This window comes from Bison bison, unplaced genomic scaffold (assembly GCF_000754665.1).
Source record: "Bison bison bison isolate TAMUID 2011002044 unplaced genomic scaffold, Bison_UMD1.0 scf7180017864371, whole genome shotgun sequence".
In the NCBI taxonomy this organism is placed as follows: Eukaryota; Metazoa; Chordata; class Mammalia; order Artiodactyla; family Bovidae; genus Bison; species Bison bison.
In genome coordinates, this window is record NW_011494943.1 from 2,823,664 (window position 1) to 2,831,022 (window position 7,359).

At 39.7% G+C, this 7,359-nt stretch overlaps 1 protein-coding gene across 1 annotated transcript in view; it reads left to right on the forward strand.

Moving 5' to 3' along the window:
• The first annotated feature begins 6,793 nt into the window (after positions 1–6,793).
• The window catches only part of KCNJ2 (potassium inwardly-rectifying channel, subfamily J, member 2), a 12,627-nt gene continuing 12,061 nt past the window's right edge, over positions 6,794–7,359 (forward strand). Inside the window, exon 1 of the mRNA XM_010856084.1 lies at positions 6,794–7,035. The gene's annotated coding sequence lies outside the window, so the exon portion shown is untranslated. The remainder of the gene's footprint in view (positions 7,036–7,359) is intronic.

Sequence of the window (7,359 nt, forward strand, 5' to 3'; positions counted from 1 at the left end):
GAAATGACAGTCAGGTTACAAAAGAGCTTTATTTATAATGTATAACTGACAAGTTCTTGCCTGGCTGAAACGTGGTGACTCAGTTATGCAAGCCCTGTAAAAGAATAGATTTGGGTATAAGTACAAGTTTTGAAACGAGATCTTCTTTGCTGAAAAGAAGATCAGAAGCTGAAACCCAGGGACAGAATGTAAGCCTGTTGTAAATTCAGAGGCCTTCTTCTGCTAACCATGGAAGCTGTTTTCTAAAATTCTTGTTCACAGTGATAATTCATTTGAATTTCTTTAACATTTGAAAATTCACATGCAGGAAAAGCAATATCTAGATTTGGTCCTAATTAGTACATTAAAACATCTAAGCAAACACCTATCCAATGAGTAATGCCATAACTTGGGTTTTCTTTAATCATATACTATAATATAATAATAATATAATTTTTTCTTTAATCATATAATGCTATTAATGTTATTTTTCTCTTACCACTTGGCATTCATGTTATTGGCAATAGTAGGATACAAGCATTTTATTTTTGCATAGTCGTGATACAGGTTTTATTTATTTGCAACTGATACGCAGGGGCTGTGGCTGTTAAAACAAAACTTTATCAAAAGCCTGGAGCCAAATATCATCTGAGGTTGTAGGCCTTCAGTACGGAAACTGGTCAATGAAGAAGGATTGAATTGAATCCTCAGACACTGATCAAATTTATTTTTAAAATGGAAAAAAAAAAATCCTGCCACAGCAGGAAAAGTGGTCCAAACATTTGGAATTAGGTTCTGTATAAGGATAAAAAGGCTAAACTTTATATACTACAGTCAGGGTAGAAATTTGGAGGGAATTAGTAAGCACCTGTGAAAAACACAGGTCCTATTCTAGGATCTCCCAATTTTTCTGAGGAGAGATGCTATAAAAAGTTATATTCTGCAGAAAGTGGAGGAGGAGGTCCTGGATTTGAAATCAACAGGTCAGAAGCCATCCTGGCAGGTTCCACTCACACAACGAGCTCTCTTGAAATGGGATTTCTATAACTCTCTTTTTAATGAATTAAAATTGGAACTTGGTAAATCATATTAAAAAAAAAAAAAAGAACAAAAGATCCCATGGTAGGACTGTAGCCAGAAGCAGTGGAGGAAGAAATGACAGATGAAGGTTCCAACAGGCCTGCTCACGCCTCTTATCTTTTCACTCACTCATCTGTCTACAGAATAAAGTGTCCACTCGTCCTGCTTGCCTTAAGGGTCTAAAGTCTGGCTCAGACTTCATGTTCAATTCTCATATCCCTTTATTCACGAATTTATACAAATGCTGACCACCAACTGGAAAAATTCATGTTACTCACTTATCGAATGTCAATTTCTATTTCCAGATATAGCTGTAATATTCTCCTGAATGCATCAGACACTTACCTCTTTATGATTTTAGCACATAATCAGGCACTGCCATTGACTACTATGTTATTTAAAGGCTTCTTATGTAAAAGTGGGGCTTCCCAAATATCTCTTTTAAATATCTTTTTCCTCAAACTAAGTTATTTTCTCATCTTGTAGCAGCAGTGGTAGTATAAACTACCACGATCTAAGTGATTGCTACAGGTCAGGCATTTCAAGTATATTATTTCTAATCCCTATAACAGTCACTCACAGCTAGCTGGATCAATGTCGCAGATCATATCAGGCTGACTGAAAGCCCAGAAACTCTCCCCACTGTGCATTGCTATCACTCCTGGCAAGGTCATAACTTAGAATATCCTTGAAATTCAATGCAATGGAATTTGATTTGAAATAATTGCAATTAAAAAAAGTTGTAAAAGATGATAAACTTTAACCTAGTAATTCCACATTTGGACACATATTCTAAGAAAACAGCAAGAGATGAAGATAAATATTAGTCTACAAAGACAGTTAATGCATCCTTGTGAGCATAAAACAAAAATGAATACAGAAGTATAAGAGTGGGTGATTCATCAAAGTATAGTTCATACACATTATGGAAATAAAATATATGCAAACATTACCATATATTCTCTCAAATGGTTTTTGATTGTATGACAAGTGTGTGCACGCTTGGCTGTGTCTGACTCTTGGCAGCTCTGTGGATTGTAGCCCGCCAGGCTCCTCTCTCTGTCCATGGGATTCTTCAGGAAGGAATACTGGAGTGGGTTGCCATTTCCTTCCCCAGGGCATCTTCCCAACCCAGGGACTGAACCCGTGTCTTCTGCACCTCTTGCCCTGGCAGATGGATTCTTCACCACTGTGCTACCTGGGAAGCTCTGGGATATGACAAATGCTTACATATAAAAAGTATGGTACTCATTTTTCAAAAAGTATGGCACAATTGATTTAAAATTATGAAAAATAAATAAAGATAAAAAATTAGAAAAAGAACTGTAAGACGAAGTGTAAGAAATAACCAAAGTATTTATAATGGTGGGAATGTGGGCTTCTTTTATGTTCTTACACTCTTCTACTCTTCTGTATTTGTAATGCTTATATCGTACGTTTCTCACAATGGGCATATATTACTCTGATAATTAAAACAAAAACACCTAAATACACATTACACTTAAAATCCCCCCCACACACACACTGTTAAAACCCATAACCCCAAACCTCGATATTCAGGTATGTATGTGCCCTTTCTTTCAAAAATATCATTAAAGTATTGTTGACATTGGGCTTCCCTTGTGGCTCAGCTGGTAAAGAATCCACCTGCAATGTGGGAGACCTGGGTTTGATCCCTGGGTTGGGAAGATCCCCTGGAGAAGGGAAAGGCTACCCACTCTAGTATTCTGGCCTGGAGAATTCCATGGACTCTATAGTCCATGGGGTCGCAAAGATTTGGAGATGACTGGTTGTTTACTTTACACAAAATGTGTTGTGCAATTTCTTTGTAGCTTGTGGCACATTCCTTAAATGTCTACAATAGTGATGAGCTTTGATTGTCTGAAATTGTTGGTTTTGTTGTTAGTTTTGGAAAAAGCCAAGTTGCATGCATCTCATGGCAGGGCTACCTGCTGAAGGCACCACCATCCATAAGAGAATGCACCAAAGTTGCAGGCTTTTCACCTTTAAGAGAGCTAACATGCCACAGATAACACACACACACGCAAAATGATCATCGCAATCATTGTGTTAAGAGCCACCATAATGGTGAGGTCTGGCCCTCAGATGCATATCGTAATTTCAGAGTGTAATTGTCTCACCCGCATGAGATAAATAAAGGTTTCCAGAGCCTGACAGAAAATTTACTAAGTAATCACTCAGCAGCTCTAGAAGTGTGAACTTCTTAAAGAACCATCCCACTTATTGTTGTTGGTTTTAACATATTTGATGAAAAACAAAGATCCTATAAATGGACAAAGTGAGCATGCGAACGAGTTCTCAATAAACGAGCATATGATTTTCTTGTTCAGAAACATACAAACATATGCACAGTTGCAGGCAGACAGGTAATCTTGTTTTTCCAGAGTTCTTTCTCAACTATTCATAACACAGCAAATGCAAGGTCTGAAGCATTTAAGTGCTCTGAGAAGCTAAAATAGATGCCATAAATCCATATCCCAAAGCTTTTTTATCCAAAAAGGAAACCAACCAAAACAAGGTAACTCCAAATTTAGCATATGCTCATACTATTTCAAAAATATACATCCACTTTAAGCCCTTTAAATCATATTTACTTTTACTTTGCCTATATTTTTAAACAACCTTGGTTACATAATTTCTCAGCCTAGTGCATATTAGAATCAACAAATTAGACAGAACAAAGTGACAGCCTAGTAAATTCCAAGCACGTTGGCAGAAGCAAAAATGAGAAGTGAAGGCTCATTGATGGAGAAGAAGGAAAAACAAGCAGAACAGCTTAAATAAGCTCAGTCTGGGGTCATTTAATGTAGAAGACACTGTTCTTATTGTATTTTGATAGGCTGTCTATTGCAGGTAAAAATGAAATGGCTTATGTTTATTATAATGAATCATTACTGAGTCATTATTCAAAAGTCATCTTATACTCAGAAATATTGTTACTTTCATTCTTTTCATCATTCAGCTTACATTTATTGAGCCTGATTTATTTGCTCAGCCATGTGCAAGGCAACAAGGATATAAAGATAAAAAATTGGCCGTGAACTTCAAAACAGTCCCGATTGGTAGGTGGAAACAGATATAGGGGAAAATATATCTGTAATAGCCTGAGAGGAACAGAATATACGATACTGGAAATATATACAGAATGCTACAGGAGCCACCAGTTAAGAGTTTGAGGATGCATACGATAAGGGAAAAATCATTCCCAATCAAACAAACTTCAATTATTTAGAAAAGCCATTCTGTAAAATGCTGCATTCCCAGGCTGCCAGATAAATAAGGTGACATCACTGTGTGTTACAGGGATGACAAATGACAAATAAGGCTCGTGAACTAAATCCCAGTGCTTTAGAGGAAGTTACGCAGGCAGCAGCATGCAGGAAGGACATGCCATTCTTAGAGGCAGCTTATAATTTATACACACAATTACATGTATACAGACGGAGCTGAGTGCATAATGGGCATTTAGGATGCAATCCAAGTGAGGGGCAACCCCATCTCCTGGTGTGCACTCAACATCCTTGCCACAACTGTGTGAGTATTATGTCAAGCGTGTGAAGTCTTCCATTCTAAAGACTTCCCCACACGTTCCCGTCCATTTCATTCCACTCCCCAGAAGCCCTCCAGATGCTTCTTTCCTCACCAACCCATTTTAGCACTTAATCATAGATGCCTTATCGTGTCATTGAGTCATTCCACGTAGCCATTGTCTGTCTGCTCAGAGATCGTGGATCCTTGAAGGGGAGCAACTGTTCCTGTTTCAGACCTCTTCTGTCTCCCACATCACTGAGCACATGGCTGAAGTACAAAGTAGCTTCTCAACAAGTACCTTTATGGATTTTATTATGAAGATGAAATCTTACCAATATGGTAAGTGAAACTGCCAAAGCAATTTTCCCCCAGGTACGATTACATTCAATGTCTTAAAATACCCTAGCAGGTGACTTGTTCTCATAGTAGCAGATGGCATACCCAGCCTGTCTATATTTCAAGTCAATATGACACAGTGGTAAAGAATTCGCCTGCCAATGCAGGTGATGCAAGAGACACTGGTTCGATTCCCGGGTGGGGACAATCCCCTGGAGGAGGAAATGGCAACCCACTCCAGTACTCTTGCCTGGAGAATCCCATGAACAGAGGAGCCTGGTGGGCTACAGTCCACGGGGTTGCACGGGATCAGACATGACTGAGTGACAGAGCATACACACACACACACTTACTGATCTATTTATTATGACTATTAATTATTACTGCAAAGACTAATGAGTGATTCTTGCTACCAGGAAGATGCAAATAACAGGAGCTGCTCTTCTCTTCTCATTATAAATTGGACTGCAGTGACGGTTAATGGACCCTTGAAAATAAAACTAATTGCTGGTGGTCTTTACTTAAGCACAAAAGAGAGATTTGTGTTCCTGGCAGAACAATGTCCTTCTGCGTCACACGACCATTCATAATCTGACTGCAGATCTAGACTGTGACTAATATTTGGCTCTAATATTATAAGTGGTTACTCTGGAGGGAATCGGTAGGGACATAATTGTCACTTCCTTGGAAAAATGTAATCTACAGATGGATCCCAACACCCAACTGTACTGGTGTCCAACTGCATTGGAGATTTTTTTTGTTTTTTGCTAAATAAGGACTGATTCAGCCAAAAAGATATACTCTCAGAGAAATCTATATCACATACTCGCTCCAAAAAAGTACACTTATCCAAGCACTGAATGGTTTGGAACACTAGAATTTTCCTAATAGGGACATAGTGAAAGGTCTCATTCATTAAAATGCACATTTATATTTTTCTTATAAGATGAAGCAATAGAGTTAATCAATGCTCTCCTGCATTTATAAAGTTTCAGTTATAAACAAAATGTAATTCTTCATGTTTCCTTATTTAGCTAAATAAGGGAAACAGTCTATTCAGATTGGGAAGCTTCCTGTTAAAAGTCAACCTGTCTCTAATTTTTGGTTTCAATAAATAAGGCTTGATGCATATCATTCCATGGGAGGTGAAAGTGAGGTTGGTAAGAAGGACTAGGATACACGTATTTATTTGCAATTTATTTCTCATCAGTAAATTTATACAAACAACCATCATCTGAGAACTTTGCATTCATTTTTTAAAAAAAGATTTTTCCTATCCTATGCAACCATCCTGACCTGTGGTGTATTCAGTTTACTTAGAGTAGCATATTAAAATAAAACCATTTCAATCGTAATTTCAGAGAAATGGTATCCCTTTCTGGGTGACTGGTTTTCAAAAAGAGCTCATTACCTGGAAATAAGAGTGTTGGATTTTTGTGGCTTGGAAAATCCTCAGCCATCTACAGATGCATAGATTGAATCACAGTAACAGAAGAGATCATCTATAAACGATGAATTTCCTCTTTCCATTTAGGTTTAATATGCTTTGAAGGATTCATCAGGCCTCTCCAGTCCAATTAAGAAATCCACGAGGAAACCCGTCTGAGAGGCAGCTCATTGCAGCGCAGTGAGCCGCACCGCATCCTTTGTCCACTGGTCACGCAGACTTAGCTTGTCTGTTTCCAGGCTCTTTCAGCTTTAGGCTACGGCCTGGCTTCCTATACATCCACCCCTTTGGCACAGTTAATCCAAACGGCCTATAAATAGCACTTGGCTTCCCACAGGTTAAATGAGACCTCCATGGTGTGACCCATGATTCCCACGGAGAGGGCTTTAAAAGGTAAGAAAGTTGGTGGCAGGGCTCGAACCACTGTACCATGGCCACCAATGGAATGAAACAGCCAGGCGCTTGGCTGTCAGAGTCACACCGCCTGCAGAACCTGTTTCAGGCCCTTTTAATGTCTGTGTCTTAGGAAAGTGACTAGAAGAGCGGCACGCTGGCTGAGGCAGGATTCAGAGGGACCCGCGAAGCCCAAGCGCACTTCACCAGCACCTCCTAGGGGCCGAGCGCGCGAAGGAGGCTCGGAGGTGGGTCCCGGCGCGAACCCCGGTTCCCGGTCGGTTTCATTCTCGCGCTCGCGCACAGCCACTCCGGCGGTACCGCCCAGAAAGACGAGCTAGCGTGTGGAAGTTGTTTGGCGTCTCCAGGAGGCCCTGGAGAGGTTTAAACTACGCGGAGGACACATTTGATCGCTTGAGGAAATAAACATTCACCACACACACACACACACACACACACACACACACACACAGGGACGGCAAACTTGGTATGAGGAGGATTCTTAAGTATTCTTTAAGAGCAAAGCTTCGTGATGACACCAAAATGCTCAGGCGTGCGCGGCTCCGCAGTGT